The sequence below is a fragment of the Pristis pectinata genome, chromosome 18 (assembly GCF_009764475.1).
Source record: "Pristis pectinata isolate sPriPec2 chromosome 18, sPriPec2.1.pri, whole genome shotgun sequence".
NCBI classification, from domain to species: Eukaryota; Metazoa; Chordata; class Chondrichthyes; order Rhinopristiformes; family Pristidae; genus Pristis; species Pristis pectinata.
The window spans coordinates 2,943,446-2,960,911 of record NC_067422.1 but is presented as its reverse complement, the minus strand read 5'-3'; the positions used below and the strand labels follow the sequence as shown (position 1 = coordinate 2,960,911).

Below are 17,466 nucleotides of genomic sequence, written 5' to 3'. Positions count from 1 at the left end.
CAAATCATATTTACTGTAACAGGTAATCAAAAGGCATCTGTCATTTCTTAGACTTCAATTTTTAAACTTTTTGGTGTAATAAATTGCAGAAAGTGCAAGCTAATAGAGGCAGAAAAGCAAACATCTGAAATGTGAGTTAGTAAGCATCCAACTGTGTACTGCTTCAACCATTCAGATAGAAAGAACGAGAAATAAACCATGCAAGGACCAAGGGATGAAGTGCACATCTGAACTTATGAACTAGCAGGAGTAGGCCACTCAGCCCTTTGAGCCTGTTCTGCCTAACCCTAACCGTCTGCCATTCAATAAAATCATGGCTGACCTAATTGCAGTCTCCACATCTGCATTCCCAGTAATTTTTAATCCTTTGCTTATCAATAACTTATTTACCTCTACCTTAAAAATATCCAAAGACTCTGCTCCCGCCGCCCTTTGAGGAACAGAATTCAAAAGACACTTGAACCTCAGAAAGATTTTGCTTCATCTGCCTTATTTTTAAATGCCAACTCCTAGTTCAAGGTTCCACCACAAGAGTGAACATTCTCTCCACATCTATACTGTCAAGACCACTCAGGAAATAAGAGTGGGTGAATTCAATGCCAAATCGGGTACCAGAAAGGGAACAAAGGCAAAAGAAGTAAAAAAGAAAAATATTTACTTCTTAAAACTAATAATGATTAGCACCAGAAGGACCCTTCAAGTTTTGAGTGCAATAGGTGTTGCCTGGTATTAACTAACATGCATGTCACTAAAAGTGCACTTGCATTTGAAATGATAAGTAATATCTTGCTGTGGCATGTTTCATTCTCACCTAAAGAACAAATGTGACAACCCTTAGTCATTCATTGCATTGCCATGGTATATTGGATAATCAGATGTAGTTTTGACAAAACTAATGGCAGAGTAGTACAAATTCACCAGTAATTTTTTTTTTAGAGATTTACATTTAACCATGCATCCAGCCCTCATCTGAAGTTCCAGTACAATTCAGGCCATTAGGCTCAGTTACTACAAAGGCAAAATCTGACCAAGCACACTGGAAAGCTAGTACACTGAATTATTCTAAAAGCAAAACCCTCCAACGTGGGAAATATCTGGTTTCAATGGTATTAGTCAAACCACTCTAACAGAGGAAACAAAGGACTGCAGATGCTGGAATCTAGATGAAAAACAAGATGATGCTGGAGGAACTCAGCAGGCCAGGGAGCATCTGTGGAGAAAAGCAGGCGGTCAACGTTTTGGGTCAGGACCCTTCTTCAGGATGGGAAGATGGGAAAAAGGGGAAGCCCAATATATAGGAGGGAAAAGCAGAGCAGTGATAAGTGGTCAAAAGAGGGGAGGCGGGGTGGGCACAAGGCGGTGATAGGTAGATTCAGGTACGAGATAGCGATAGGCAGGTGCAGGAGAGGAGGGGAGAGCAGATCCACTGGGGAATGGGTCAAAGGTAAGAGGAGAGAGGAAAAAAAGGCGAGGAAAAGAGAAGAAACATGGTGGGGGGGTGTGGGGAAGGTGGGGGGGATTACTTAAAGAGGGAGAATTCAATGTTCATGCCGTTAGGCTGCAAGGTTACAAGATGGAAAATGAGGAGCTGTTCCTCCAGTTTGTGCTTGGAATTCTCCTGGCAGCGGAGGAGGCTGAGGACTGTCATATCAGTGATAGTCTGGGAGGGGGAGTTGAAGTGACTGGCAACAGGGAGATGCAGGTTGCGGTTACGGAGCGCAGGTGTTCTGCGAAATGGTCACCTAGTCTGCGTTTGGCCTCACCATTGTAGAGGAGGCCACACTTGGAGCACCGAATGCAGTAGATGATATTAAGGGAGGTGCAGGTGAATCTCTGTCTCACCTGAAAGGACTGTTTGGGTCCCTAGATGGAGGTGATGTAGGGGCAGTTGTTGCACTATGGCGGGAGCAGTGGAAAGTTCCCAGCTCGGGAGCGGGATGGGTGGGGGGGAAAGGAGGAGTGAACTAGGGAGTCACGGAGAGAACGGCCCCTGAGAAAGGCAGAAAGGGGTGGGTAGGGAAGATATGCTTAGTGGTGGGATCCTGTTGGAGATGGGAGGGGTGTCGGAGAATAATGTATTGGATACGTAGGCTGGTGGGATGAAATGTGAGGAACAGGGGGACCCTATCCCTGTTGGGTCTGGGAGGGGTGGGGGTGAGAGCGGAGGTACGGGAAATGGCAGAGATATGGGTGCAAGCTCTCTTGATCTTGGGGGGCGGGGGGATGCGTCAGTTAGAAAAGAAGTTGGACATCTCAGATATCCTGGCGTCGAAACCCTCATCATGGGAGCAGATGTGGCGGAGGTGGAGAAATTGAGAAAAAGGGATCGCATCCTTGCAAGAGCTGTAATCAAGGTAGCTGTGGGCGTCAGTGGGTTTGTAGAAGATGTCAGTGGATAAGGAATCTCCTGAGATGGAGACAGAAAGATTGAGGAAGGAGAGAGGGATGTCAAAGATAGTCCAAGTAAATTGGAGAGCTGGGTGAAAATTAGTGGCAAAATTTATGGAACTGTCAAGTTCCGCACGGGTACAAGAGGTGGCACCAATGATGTTGTCGATATAGCAGAGAAAGAGTTGAGGAAAGGGGCCAGAGTAGGCTTGGAACAGAAACTGTTCAACCAACAAAGAGGCAGGCATAGCTGGAGACCATGCGTGTGCCCATAGCTACACCCTTGGTCTGTAGAAAGGAATTGAAAGTAAAGTAGTTAAGGGTGAGGACAAGTTCAGCCAGGCGGAGGAGAGTGTTAGTGGAAGGGGACTGGTTCTGCCTCGGTCAAGAAAGAAGTGTAAGGCGGTGAGGGCATCATGATGGGGAATGGAGGTATATAGGGACTGGACGTCCATGGTGAAGATGAGGTTGTGCATGGCAGAGAACTTAAAGCTATGGAAGAGTTGGACAGCGTGTGATGTGTCACGGACGTAGGTGGGAAGGGATTGGACCAGGGGGACAGGATAGTGTCCAGGTAGGAGGATACGAGCTCTGTGGGGCAAGAGCAAGTGGAGACAATACATCTGCCGGGACAGTCCTTCTTGTGGATTTTGGGGAGGAGATAGAAACAGGCAATCCTAGGATGCAGGACTATCATGTTGGTAGCTGTGGGGAAGGCAGATCTCCCAAGGTGATGAGGTCAGTGATGGTGCGGGAGATAATGTCCTGGTGGTCCTCAGTGGGGTCATGGTTCAGGGGTAGGTAGGAGGAAGTCTCCGAGAGATGGCATCTGGCCTCTGCAAGGTCAAGTTCAGTACGGCACCACCTTTGTCGGCTGGTTTGATGACAATGTCAGGGTTAGTGCACAGGGAATGGAGAGCAGAGCGTTCAGAAGGGTCCCTCCGCTCTCACCCCCACCCCTCCCAGACCCAACAGGGATAGGGTCCCCCTTGTCATCACATTTCATCCCACCAGTCCACGTATCCAACACATCATTCTCCGCCACTTCTGCCATCTCCAATGGGACCCCAACACCAAGCATATCTTCCCCTCCCCACCCCTTTCTGCCTTTCACTGGGACTGTTCTCTCCGTGACTCCCTTGTTCATGCCTCTCCCCCACCCATCCTGCTCCCACCCCGGGAACTCTCCACTGCCCCCGCCATTGGTGAGACCAAACGCAGGCGAGGTGACCGTTTCGCAGAACATCTCCTCGCCATAGGTGCAACACCTACCCCTACACTACCTTCATCCAGGGACCCAAACAGTCCTTTCAGGCGAGACAGAGATCCACCTGCACCTCCCTTAATATGATCTACTGCATTCAGTGCTTCAAGTGTGGCCTCCTCTACATTAGTGAGACAAAACACAGACGACGTGACCGTTTCGCAGAACATCTCCCCGTTGCCGGTCACTTCAACTCCCCCTCCCACACTATCATTGATATGACAGTCCTTGGACTCCTCCACTGCAAGGAGAATTCCAAGCACAAACTGAAGGAACAGCACCTCATTTTCCGTCTTGGAACCTTAGAGCCTAATGGTATGAATATTGAATTCTCCCACTTTAACTAATCCCCCTGCCATGCTCCTTCTCCTCTTCCCTTTCCTAGCCTTTTCCCCTCGCTCCTTACCTGTAACCCATCCCCCAGTGGATCTGCCCTCCCCTCCTCCCCCGCACCTGCCTATCACTATCTCGTACCTGCATCTACCTATCACCACCCTGTGCCCACCCCGCCTCCCCTCTTTTGTCCACCTATCACTGCTCTGCTTTTCCCTTCTATATATTGGGCTTCCCCTTTTTCCTATCTTCAGTCCTGAAGAAGGGTCCTGACCTGAAACGTTGACCGCCTGCTTTTCTCCACGGATGCTGCCTGGCCTGCTGAGTTCCTCCAGCACCATCATGTTTTACACTCTAATGGGACTTCAAGTACAAATGAATTCCCCGAGGTTTACACTGACACTCTGCCCAGCAGCTGATTCTGGAGAACTGTCAGTTGGCAGCCCACTGTATGTAATAGACCAGTATATGACTTACACTAGAGGAAAACATAAAGGAAACCCTTTAGTTTTCTCACAGCTAGATACAGAAGTTACAAAAAAATTGTTATTTCCAATGAAGAAAACGTTTAAATTACTAAACAGCAATGTTGCAATCTGTTCATTTAAGTGCCACAGGGAAACACAGATCTTCTTGTCAGTAAAAAGTGCAGTGACAGATAACATTGGAAATATTTACATAAATCAAGAAGAGATATTGTTTATACAACATCTAGTTTTGACTTACCATACAAATGAAGTACAAATTCAGACAGAAAAACCAACCATATTCATCAGCTCTTGAGTAAAATGAGAACAGACTACTGGTTTACTCCAAACGTTTCTCTTTAAATACTGTAAGTCTCCTTCCTTGTATGGCATCAGCTGTAGACTCCTCATCCAATGAGAAGCACTAGGGTGTGATGATGAAACAAAACTGAAACTGATCAAGCGTCAGACTACAGTGCTGTCAAGAACCAAGCCGAAAACAATACTGAAATCACTTTTTCCCTACGTAATCCTTGCTATGAAAACATTAAGCTTGTTCAAGTGATAAAATGTCATGATTCTGGCAGGAAAGCAAATAAAGTTAACAAAAATTAAAATAAATAATTTAACACAAAAACAGAAGACAACAGAAGCAAGAGGAGGTTGCCAGACCCCTCAAGCCTTTTCACTGTTAATTATGTTCATGGCTGATCTATGCTGGCTTCAAACTGCACTTCTGTTCCAGTTCCCCATACACCTCACTTCCTCTATCTTTCAAAGATTTATCTATGCCTTAAATATATCCAATGACCACCCTCTGGGGCAGAGAATTCTAGAGATTCACTACCCTCAGAAGAGATTTCTACACGCCTCAGTTTTAAGTATCTGGCCCCTTATCTTGAAACTATGCCCTCCTCTCCATGACCCTCCTACTTGTGAAAACATCTCAACATCTACGCCGTCAAAACGCCTTAGGATCTTATATGTTTGAATGAGGCGTAACCTTATTCAAACATACGTACAAATTCCTAAAGGGGTTTGACAGGATAAATGTTGAGATATTTTCTTCTAACTCCAAAGAATATGGACCAAACTGTCTAACCTCTAGTCTTATAACAGCAGAATAGAAGCTGTCCTTGAGCCTGGTGGTACGTGCTTTCAGGCTTTTGTATCTTCTGCCCGATGGGAGAGGGGAGAAGAGACAATGCCCAGGGTGGGTGAGGTCTTTGATTATGCTGGCTTCTTTAGGGAGACAGCAAGAAGTGTAGACAGAGTCCATGGAGGGGAGGTTGGTTTCTGGGATGTGCTAAGCTGTGTCCACAACTCCCTGCAGTTTCCTGCAGTCCTGGGCAGAGCAGTTGCCATACCAAGCTGTGATGCATCCAGATAGGATGCTTTCTATGGTGCATCGATTACAATTAGTGAGTTTTATTCAAAGCCACTATGCAAAAATGTATATCGCTGAAGTTATGCCACACCCAAGCAGTGAGTTTAGGAATGTTCACCAGCCCATCTCTCCCAGAACAAATTTTCCCCAGACATAAGTATTTTACAACCAACCAGACTGAAATATGTTAACTTGACAATGAATTCATTATTCTGTTGATATTTTGTTACAGGAGGAAAATGTTTCCAATATTAAAACACAGAATCCATTTTAAACAAAGACTGAGGATCTGGTTCTTTGTCTTAAAACAACTAGTAGATTTCCTAACTTTCAGTCTCCTTGTTCAGTCCAGAATTCCTCAAGGTATTGGTATTGGTTTATTATTGTCACTTGTACCAAGGTACAGTGAAAAACTTGTCTTGCATATCGTTCGTACAGGTCAATTCACTACACAGTGCATTGAGGTAGTACAGGGTAAAAACAATAAGAGAATGCAGAGTAAAGTGTCACAGCTACAGGAAAGTGCATTGCATGTAGACAATGAGGTACAAGGTCAAACAAGGTAGACTGAGAGGTCAAGAGTCCATCTCATCATATAAGGAAACCATTCAGTAGTCTTATCACCATGGGATAGAAGCTGTGCTCAACTGCATGCTGCCCTTTCACAATATCATTTCAAAATCAAGTTACACCGTACAAGGACATCTCATCTTTACTTCAGCACCTTCTGTCTGTTCAACTCATTGCCCAATATTTTGTAATGAATACAAGAAAATTTCCTCCAAGTATTTAAAGAGTAAAGCAATGTTCTTTGGTCCTCACCATTGGCACAATCCCTCGCCCCCCACCAAACCAGACTTTTCACAACCTCACTGCCCTACCTGATTCAGATATACTGAAGATCATTCACCCATAACATCACTAGAAGTGTCTAATTCATTTCTGTAACATTGCACCTTAAGCTAATTTGCTGCTGAAAGCAAATTCCAATCTTTTGTTACCTAAATATGAGACTATTCCAATGCGCTTTCACCTTTTTGTATACTTTCTGAAAATTTAAGCCTATCCATCACCCCACAATAACTCCCACTCAACACTTCAATGTTAAACATATTACTTTGGTTTAGTATTGATCCTCTCTACCTCTAATCTCCTCTGATGCTGCTGCATTCCACCAGTTCCAAGCTTAATCATTGTGTTTGCCAAGTTCCTAAGCTCTGGTATTCCCCGTAGCTAAATTCTCTGCAACTTTACTTCTCCCATTCATCTTTTAAGGAACTCCATAAAACCAACCTCTTTGAAAAGCCTTCAGTCATCTGTCCCAATATTACACTGGCCTGATATCAAATATTCTTTGTTAAATACGTCTGTGAAGTGTCTTGGGACATGTTAACAATGGTATATAAACACAAGTCGTTGTTGCTGCATTCTAAGGGATCTGCTAGTCTGACATATAGTCATGGAAATCACATGATGCTGTTCCTAAGACTAAATATAGCCTACTAATAAATCTGCCACTTTTATCAGAATTAAAAGGCTGCAATCACATTTAGTTACTAAGGTACTTAGCAGTCTCATTAACAATATTTTTAAAATTGAAATTACCATATTACATAGCATCTTTTTGATATCTTGAACTCTTAAAAATATTCCAGGTCTTACTGATTTCAATATCCCCAAATACAGTACAATGACAAAGCACATTGATGAAGGTAGAGCAGTGGATGTGGTGTACATGTATTTCAGTAAGGCGTTTGATAAGGTTCCTCATGGAAGGCTCATTCAGAAAGTCAGGAGGCATGGGATCCAGGGAAACTTGGCTGTATGGATTCAGAATTAGCTTGCCCATAGAGACAGAGGGTGGTGGTAGATGGAGTGTATTTTGCCTTGAGGTCGGTGACCAGTGGTGTTCCGCAGGGATCTGTTCTGGGACCCCTGCTCTTTGTGATTTTTATAAATGACTTGGATGAGGATGTGGAAGGATGGGTTAGTAAGTTTGTCGATGATACAAAGGTTGGTGGTGCTGCTGTAAATTACAACAGCATATTGATAGAATGCAGACCTGGGCTGAGAAGTGGCAGATGGAGTTCAACCCGGAAAAGTATGAAATAATACACTTCGGGAGATCAAATTTGAAGGCAGAATACAAGGGTAATGGCAGGACTCTTAGCAGTGTGGAGGAACAGAGGGATCTTGGGATCTACACATCCACAGATCCCTCAAGGTTACTGCGCAGATCGATAGGGTTGTTTAGAAGGCGTATAGAGTGTTGGCCTTCACTAGTCGGGGTATTGAGTTCAAGAGCCGCGAGGTAATGTTGCAGCTTTATAGAACTCTGCTCAGACCACACTTGGAGTATTGTGTTCAGTTCTGGTCACCTCATTATAGGAAGGATGTGGAAGCTTTAGAGAGGGTGCAGAGGAAATTTACCAGGATGCTGCCTGGATTAGAGAGCATGTCTTATGAGGATAGGTTGAGTGAGTCGGGCTTTTCTCTTTGGAGAGAAGGAGGATGAGAGGTGACTTGATAGAGGTGTACAAGATGATAAGAGGCATAGATCGAGTGGACAGTCTGAGACTTTTTCCCAGGCGACAATGGCTAACACGAGGGGACATGATTTTAAGGTGATTGGAGGAAGCTATAAGAGGGATGTCAGGGGTAAGTTTTTTTTTCACACAGAGAGTGGTGGGTGCGTGGAACACATTGCCGGCGGAGGTTATGGGGGCAGATACATTAGGGACATTTAAGAGTCTCTTAGATAGACACATCAATGATAGGGAAATGGGGGGCTATGTGGGAGGGAAGGGTTAGGTAGATCTCAGAGCAGGATAAAATGTCAGCACAACATTGTTGGCTGAAGGGCCTGTATTGTGCTGTAATGTTCTATGTTCTAAGTTCTAGTTAATTAAAATGTTTAGTCAAATGAATAGACACAAGGCAACAAAAAGTCCAGAAACATAACTGTTACCTTCATAGGCCCCTAACTCAGCAGTAGCTCAAATCTGTGTTCAAATCACTCACTCTATTGGGAAACTATAGAACCATAGAACACTACAGCACAGAAAACAAGCCATTCAGCCCTTCTAGTCTGTGCTGTAACTTTATTCCACTAGTCCCATTGACCTGCACCCAGTCCATAACCCTCCAGACCTCTCCCGTCCATGTATCTATCCAATTTATTCTTAAAATTTAAGAGTGAGCCCGCATTTACCACGTCAGATGGCAGCTCATTCCACACTCCCACCACTCTCTGAGTGAAGAAGTTCCCCCTAAACCTTTCCCCTTTCACCCTAAAGCCATGTCCTCTTGTACTTATCTCTCCTAATCTAAGTGGAAAGAGCCTACTCGCATTAACTCTGTCTATACCCCTCATAATTTTGTAAACCTCTATCAAATCTCCCCTCATTCTTCTGCGCTCCAAGGAATAAAGTCCTAACCTGTTCAATCTTTCCCTGTAACTCAACTCCTGAAGACCCGGCAACATTCTAGTAAATCTCCTCTGCACTCTTTCAATCTTACTGATATCCTTCCAATGGTTAGGTGACCAGAACCGCACACAATACTCCAAATTTGGCCTCTCCAATGTCTTATACAACCTCACCATAACATCACAAATCCTATACTCAATAGTTTGATTTGTGAATGCCAGGATGCCAAAAGCCTTCCTTACAACCCTCTCTACCTGTGATGCCACTTTCAGGGAATTATGTATCTGAACTCCCAGATCCCTTTGTTCCTCCGCACTCCTCAGTGCCCTACCACTTACTGTGTATATCCTACCTTGATTTGTCCTTCCAAAATGCAACACTTTTGTATAGCTTGAGATCTTTTGTTTAGAACATAGAATACAGCACAGTATGGGCCCTTCAGCCCACGATGTTCTGCTGACCTATATAAACAGATGCTCCATGATCAATCTAACCTTTCCCTTCTACACAGCCCATAACCTTCCATTTTTCTTACATCCATGTGCCTAAGGGTCTTTTCTTTTCCTTATTCAATCTTTTTATTAGTTTTCAAATTAATACAGATTAGTATATAACATCAATGTTTGTACATGTAATACAAAGAGATCAGGAGAACAATCATGACATAGATAATCATAAAGAACAACAAAATATTTTAAAAATCTGTAGATCCCACGATCTCTTAGTAAATGAATATAATATAAAAGAAAGAAAAATCCCCAAATCAATAAAAAAAATTATAAACAATATATCAAACCAAACTAAACAGAAAAATTTCAAAAAAAAAGACTGGACTGAAATTTTTCAATAGAAATAGAGCAATATTATGTTGTCAACTCCGTTCCTCTAAAGGGTCTTTTCAATTTCCCACTGATTTAAGCTTCTTCACTGTTGTTTGCCATCTATACTAACAACTTGAATGAGAAAGTGGTTGGCATGGTTAGTAAGTTTGCAGGTGACACCAAAATTTGTGGCACCGTGGACAGTGAAGACGGTTATCCAAGGTTATAAAACAATCTTGATTTTGAGCACGGTAAACAATCTAGATTTAGAGGCAGGCACGGTAGTGTAGTGGTTAGCATAGCTCTTTACAGCGCCAGCGACCCGGGTTCAAATCCGGCCACCATCTGTAAGGAGTTTGTACGTTCTCCCAGTGTCTGCGTGGATTTCCTCCAGGTGCTCCGGTTTCATCCCACATTCCAAAGACGTACGGGTTAGGAAGTTGTGGACATGCTATATTGGTGCCAAAAGCATGGCGACACTTGCGGGCTGCCCCCAGAACACTATGCAAAAAAATGTATTTAGAACACCACACAAAAAAATGTATTTCACTCTGTGTTTCGATGTACATGTGACTAATAAAGATATCTATCTATCTATCTAACTGGGAAAGTGGGCTGAGGAATGGCAGATGGAATTTAACTCAGACAAGCGCAAAGTGTTGCATTTGGTGAGTTAAACCAGGGCAGGACTTGCAAATGGCAGGGCCCTGGAGAGTGTTGTAGAACAGTGAGACCTAGGGGTACAAGTAGATAGTTTCCTAGAAATGGCAACACAGGCAGTCAGGGTGGTGAAAACGGTGTTTGGCATGCTTGCCTTTATTGGTCAGAGCATTGAGTACAAGAATAAGGACAGTACCTGTACAAGGTGTTAGTGAGACCACACTTCGAGTGTCGTGTACAGTTCTGGTCACCTTGCTATAGGAAGGTTGCCATTTAGCTGGAATGGGGGCAGAAAAGTTTCTCTAGGATGTTACTGGGACTGGAGAACTGGAGTTATAATGAGCAAATGGATAGACTGGGGCTTGTCTCCTCCCTGGAGTGTTGGAGGCTGAGGGGCAACCTTGTAAAGGTATATAAAATCATGAGGGGCACAGATAAGGTGAATGGTCATAGTATTTTTCCCAGGGCAGGGGACTTGAGGGGCAACTTTTTCACACAGATGGTGGTGGGTATGTGGAATGAGTTGCCAGAGGGAGTGGTAGAGGTGGAAATTCTGGAATCTTGTTTACAGTTTTGAACTCCTTATTAGATAAGGAGTTCAACATTATAAAAGTCCCACATTTACAAAGAGCAAATATTTACAGCACCGTATTTGCATACAGCAAAACATCTTTCCCTTTATACTCAAACATATAATTCAATGGTCCGAGCCTGCACGCTCACTTAATGGTAGTTTAGACAAAAGAATTGAGTTATATTTGAAAGGTACTTATTCTTTTAAAGTACAATTTAGTTCAATAATAATTTCCATTTATGTAGCACCCTTAAATTAATAATCATGTTCCAAGGTGCATCATAGGAACCCTGGCAAAGAAAAATCAACAGCAAGCCACAAAAAGAGGTATTAAAGCAAATGGCCAAAGGTTTGGTCATAGACCTATATTTTAAGCAGCACCTTAAATAAAGAGGGGTTGAGAGTCAGAGGTTTATCGTGGGAATCTCAAAGCTTAAAACCTCTGTAATTGAGGGCACGGCCAGCAAGAGTAGAATAAGTAAATGTGAGGGCAAATAAGAGGCTAAGATTAAAGGAGAGATCTATCAGAGGATTGTAGGCCTAGAGGAAGTTACAGAGATCAGGACGGACACCACCATGGAGGGCACTGAAATCAAAGATAAGAATTTTCAATTCAAAACACTGCTAAGCTGTAAACATAGCACAGGTCAGTGACCACAAGAGTGATGAGTGAAAGGGACTGGTCTGACTTAAGACATAGGCAAAAGAATTTTGGATGAGGAGAAGGGGGGGGCTGGTCAGGAATATTTACAGTATGTCCAGAGGTTATGTGAATAAGGATTTCGACAGATAAGCTGAGGCAGGGGCAGTACAGCAGATTAAGCTAATACTACACAGATATGGAAATTAGCAATCGAAGTGATGGCATAGATTGGCAGTCTAAAATTCAACTGTATGAGACACTTTGCCAATTGGTCACCCAATCTGCATTTGGTTTCTCCTATGTTGAGGAAACCATACTGTGAACACCAAATACTGTACACAAGATTAGTAGTGCCAGTGCATTGCTACTTCACTTGAAAGGATTGTTTCAATTGCTGGATGGTGGGAAGAGAAAAGGTAAAAGGACAGGTGTTGCACCTCCTGCAGTTGCATGGGAAAATGAAATGAGAAGAGGAGTGGTTGATGGAAGAACAGAACAGGTGCTGTGAAGGGAATGGTTCCTTTGGAATGTGTTTGGTGGTGGAATGTTGTTGAAGGTGGTGGCTCCTTTACAATGGGAGAAACCAAATGCAGATTGAGTGGCTGTTTTGCAGAGCACCTGTGTTGAGCTTTCAGTTGTCTGTCACTTGCCACCAAACTCTGACCTGTCTATGGCCTCTTACACTGCATTAATGAGTCCCAATGCAAGCTTAAGGAACTGCACCTCATCTTCTATCTTCACTCGATATCAAGTTCAACAACTTCAGGTAATTAGCTTTCTCTCATGTATCAGAACTGTCCAGTTCTGCTCTAGGTCATCCACTTGTAATATCAGCTCGGTTGATATTACAGAAATGGGAGGAATGGAGCAGGATCAGAAGGAGAGCGAGCGGAGGGAGAGGAGGGGAAAGCCCACTGGAGGGGAGGGTTACCTGAAACTGGAAAACTCAATGTTCATACCACTGGGTTGTAGACCACCCAGGCAGAATATGAGGTGTTGTTGTCGGTGGAATATGAGGTGGTGTTGTTGGTGATGGAATATGAGGTGAGGAACAACACCTCATATTCCACCTGGGTAGTCTACAATCCAACAGCATGAACGTTGAGTTTTCCAATCTGTTGAGGAGAGTCTGTGGGATCCTCTCCACACAGCCTTTGATTGGATAATCTGACATTGATGCCTGTCAGGTAGGTGGTTGGTGAGTATTTTCACTTTTTTTTACAGTTATATAAAGTGCGAGAAGAGATTGGATTACATTTTTAGGGGACCTTTCTAAATTAAAAGTATGGCAGGTAAGCATGTGTGTCATGTATGGCTTGCAGCATGTGGGAATTCCAAGATGCTCCTTGCAGTCTGGATGAACACAACTATGGGAGGTGCCTCCAGTTTGCACAATTTGAGTACTGGGTTTCCGAATTGAAGGACTAACAGGAGGCACTATAGTACTTCCACTAGGCTGAGGGTTACATGTTTCAAGTTTAAGTTTATTGTCATAGACAGATATACCCGAGGTATAAATGCCATGAAAGTTAGCCTTTTGCAGCAGCAGCACAGTACATGACAAACATGACAGACATAGGTTAACGTAGATTTAAATCAACATTAATTAACATAAATTATACTCACATGGATACCACATGTTTTGAGGTGATTACCCTGCAAATTCAGGAAAGGCAGTCAGAGGAGGAGTGGTTGACCACCAGGTAGAAGCAGTGAGGCAGGCAAGAAGCCAGAGAAACCTTGGAGGGCATCTCACTCCAAAATCTTTTCTCTGCTTTGGAAATTGGCAGGAGCGAATGCATCTCTGAGGAATTCAGCCAGTGCCAAAATCAGGGCACTGTGGACAGCTCAGCTGCACAAGGGCAGAGGAGCAAGAATACAAGGGTAGTAGTGATGGGAGACTCAGTAGTGAGGGAATTAGACAGGCAATTCTGCAACTGTAGTCACAAAATCCAGGATGGAGTTTTGTCTCTCTGGTACCAGAGTCAAGGATGTCACGGAAGTTGCAGGGCATTCTAAAGAGGGGAAGATAAACATCCAGAGGTCATTGTCCACATTGGTAATGGCAACACAGGTCATGCAATGTGAATTTAGGGAGCTAGGTCACAGATTAAAGAACAGGACATCTAAAGTTTCATCTCTGTATCACATCCAGTGTCACGTACTACTGAGCATAGTAATAGGAAAAGTCAGGTGAATGTGTGACTAAAGGGATAGTGTACGAGGAAGAGCTTTAGATTTCTGGACAACTCAGACAGTTCCTGGGGAAGATGGGACCTGTACAAGCTGGCCAGGTTGCACCTGAATCAGAATGGATCCAACATCCTTGCAGGAGGTTTGCTAGTGCTGTTGGGATGAGCTTAAACTAATTTGGCAGGGGAATGGCTCACAGAGCAGATGTTCAGTTGGGGTAGGAGGTACAGTCATCAATAGAAGGAAAACTAAATCACTCCAGAATGGAGAGCAGAAAAGGGAAAGATAAGGCAAGGCTAAACTGCACCTATTTTAATGCAAGGAGTCTGACTAGTAAGACAAATGAGCCTAGAGCATTGATCACCATATGGGAATTTGCTATTGTTGCTATCACAAAGGCAGGGCAGGACTGGCAACTCAACTTCCCGGGGGAAGAATTTTCAGGTATAACAAGTGGGGGTGCAAAAGAACTAGAGGCATAGCAATATCGATTAAGGAATCCATTACTGCAGTAATAACGGAGGATGTCCAAGAAGGCTCTTCAAATGAGGCCAGATGTGTAGAGTTTCAGAACAAAAGGGGGCAATCACTTTGCTGGGAGTATACTACATGCCTCCTAACAGTCAGCAGTTAGAGGAGAAGATATGTAAACAAATCGCAGAGGGATACAGGAGTAGTAGGACTGTAGTAGTAGATTTCAGCTTCCCCTGTATTAACTGGGATTGCTTTAGTGTAAAAGGCAGAGGGGGATGAAATGTTTTTTTAAGTGCTAACTTGAGAACTCTGTGAGCCAGTACGGAGATAGACTTACTGAAGAAGGGGCAGTACTGGACCTAATCTTAGGAAATGTATTCAAGTAAGTGGTATTCAAGTAACCTTTAGTTTCAAGGTAGTTATGAAAAGGAATAAAGTGATCCAGAAATTAAGGCCCAAAAATGGGGGAAGGCTGATTTCAATATCATAAGACAGGATCTGGCAAAAGTAGAGTGGGAGCAAATACTTGCAGGTAAGTTTACATCCGACTAGTGGGAGACATTCCAAATTGAAATAATGAGAAATCAAGGCCAATGTGTTCTCATAAGAGTGAAAGGTAAGAACAGTGAAGTTCAAGGAACCCTGAATGTCAAGAGATATCAAGGGCTAGATTAAGGAAAAATAGAAAGACATGGCAGGTTTAGAGAACTGAAAACAGAGAAGACTCTTCAGCATTATAGAAAATGTAGGGGGATACAAAAACATTAGGAGGGCAAAGAGGGACATGAACTATCACTGGCAGTCAAGATTAAGGAAAATCCCAAAGCATTTCATAAGAATATTAATGGCAAGAGGGTAACCAGTGAAAAAGTAGGATCCATTAAGGACCAAAATGGCAATCTGTGCATGGATCCAGAGGACATAGGTGAGGTTTTAAATAAATACTTCTCATCTGAATTCACGAAGAAAGCCATTATAGTTGGAGAATTCAGGAAGGGGGATGGTGAAGTTCTAGAACATGCTAGCATTAAAAAGGAGATATTAGATATCTTAGGCCTAAAGGTAGATAAACCCCCAGAGCTGGACGGCATGTATCCCAGACCACTATGGGAGGCAAAGGATATTGCTGGGGACCTGAAAGATTTTTTTTCTCATCACTGGCTACAGGTGAAGTGCCAGATGACTGGAGGAGTGCAAATATGGTACCTTTGTTCAAGAAGGGCAGCAGGGATAAGCCAAGTCAGTGATGGAGCAGTTATTGGGAAAAAAATCTGAGAAACAAGAGTTAAACTAAACTTGGAAGAACAAAGATTAATCAAAGATAGCCAGTGTGGTTCTTTTAGCGGGGACATCCTATCTGACCAATTTGACTGAATTTTACAAAGAGGTAACAAAACATGTTGATGAGGACATTGTGATTGATGTGATTTACACGGATTTCAGTAAGGCCCGTTGACAAGGTCCACACGGGAGACTGGTCCAAAAGGTTAGAGCCCATGCGATCCAGGGCAAGATGGAAAATTGGATCCAAAATTGTCCTGATAATAGAAGTCACAGGGAGATGCTGGATGGTTGTTTTTATGATTGGATGCCTGTGACCAGTGGTGTACCACAGGGATCGGTGCTGGGACCCTTTCTGTTTGTTACATACATTAATGATTTAGATGTGACTGTGGGAGGTATGATTAGTAAGTTGGCAATGACATGAAAATTAGGGGTGTTGTGCCTCTGTACCTCACTCTGCAACTGGATCCTCGACTTCCTCACTGGGAGACCACAACCAGTATGGACTGGAAACCTCGTTTCCTCCTCAATGACCATCAACACAGGTGCACCTCAGGGCTGCATGCTTAGCCCCCTGCTCTGCTCTCACTATACCTACAACTGTGTGGCTAAGCATAACTCCAACACCATCTACAAATTCACCAATGACACCACTGTTCTTGGCAGAATCACGCAAGGTGACCGAGGAGGCGTACAGGAGTGAGGTATGTCAGCTGGTTGAGTGGTGTCATAACAACAACCTTGCACCCAACATCAGCAGAACCAAGGAACTGATGGTGTACTTTAGGAATACAAAGTCAGGTAAACTAGCACCAGTCCGCATTCAGCAGTCTGCAGTGGAAAAGGTAAGCAGCTTCAAGTTCCTGAGTGTCAACAGCTTGGAGGATCTCTCTTGGGACCAGCATGTAGATATAACCATGAAAAAGGCACGCCAGCATATCTACCTTCTTACACGTTTAAGGAGATTCGGCATGTCATCACGAACTCTGACAAACTTCTATAGATGTACAGTGGAAGGCATTCTGACTGGTTGCATCACGGCCCGGTATGGAAACTCCAAATCACAGAAACACAAGAAGCTACAGAGAGTGGACTCAGCCAGTTCCATCATAGGTACAGCTCTCCCCACCATCGAGAACATTGCCTCTTCTCAATGTCTCAAGAAGGCAATGTCCATCATTAAAGACCCTCACCATCTGGGCCATGCCCTCTTCTCATTGCTGCCATCAGACAGGAGGTGCAGGAGATATAGCAGCCTGAAGACCCACACCTCAAGATTCAACAACAGCTTCTTCCCTACTGCCATCAGGTTCTTGAACCGACCTGAAAGATCCTAATTCTACCTCGGACTACATTTCCCTCAACTAAAACTAAAGATAAGATTTCTTTATTATCACATGTACATCGAAACACACAGTGAAATGCAGAGTGTTCTGGGGGCAGTCCGCAAGTGTCGCCGCGCTTCCAGCACCAGTATAGCACGCCCACAACTTCCTAACCCGTACGTCTTTGGAATGTGGGAGGAAACCGGAGGAAAGCCACGCAGGCAC

The 17,466-nt window shown here is 43.7% G+C and overlaps 1 protein-coding gene across 4 annotated transcripts in view; it reads right to left on the bottom strand.

Moving 5' to 3' along the window:
• Window positions 1-17,466, bottom strand: part of wu:fj29h11 (uncharacterized) — a 140,162-nt gene that overhangs the window by 93,299 nt on the left and 29,397 nt on the right. Inside the window, exon 1 of one of the 4 annotated variants that reach the window (XM_052032948.1) lies at window positions 4,712-4,808. The exons of the other annotated variants lie outside the window; for them this stretch is intronic. The gene's annotated coding sequence lies outside the window, so the exon portion shown is untranslated. Of the gene's footprint in view, window positions 1-4,711; window positions 4,809-17,466 lie in introns of those variants that run through there. 4 annotated transcript variants of the gene reach the window in all.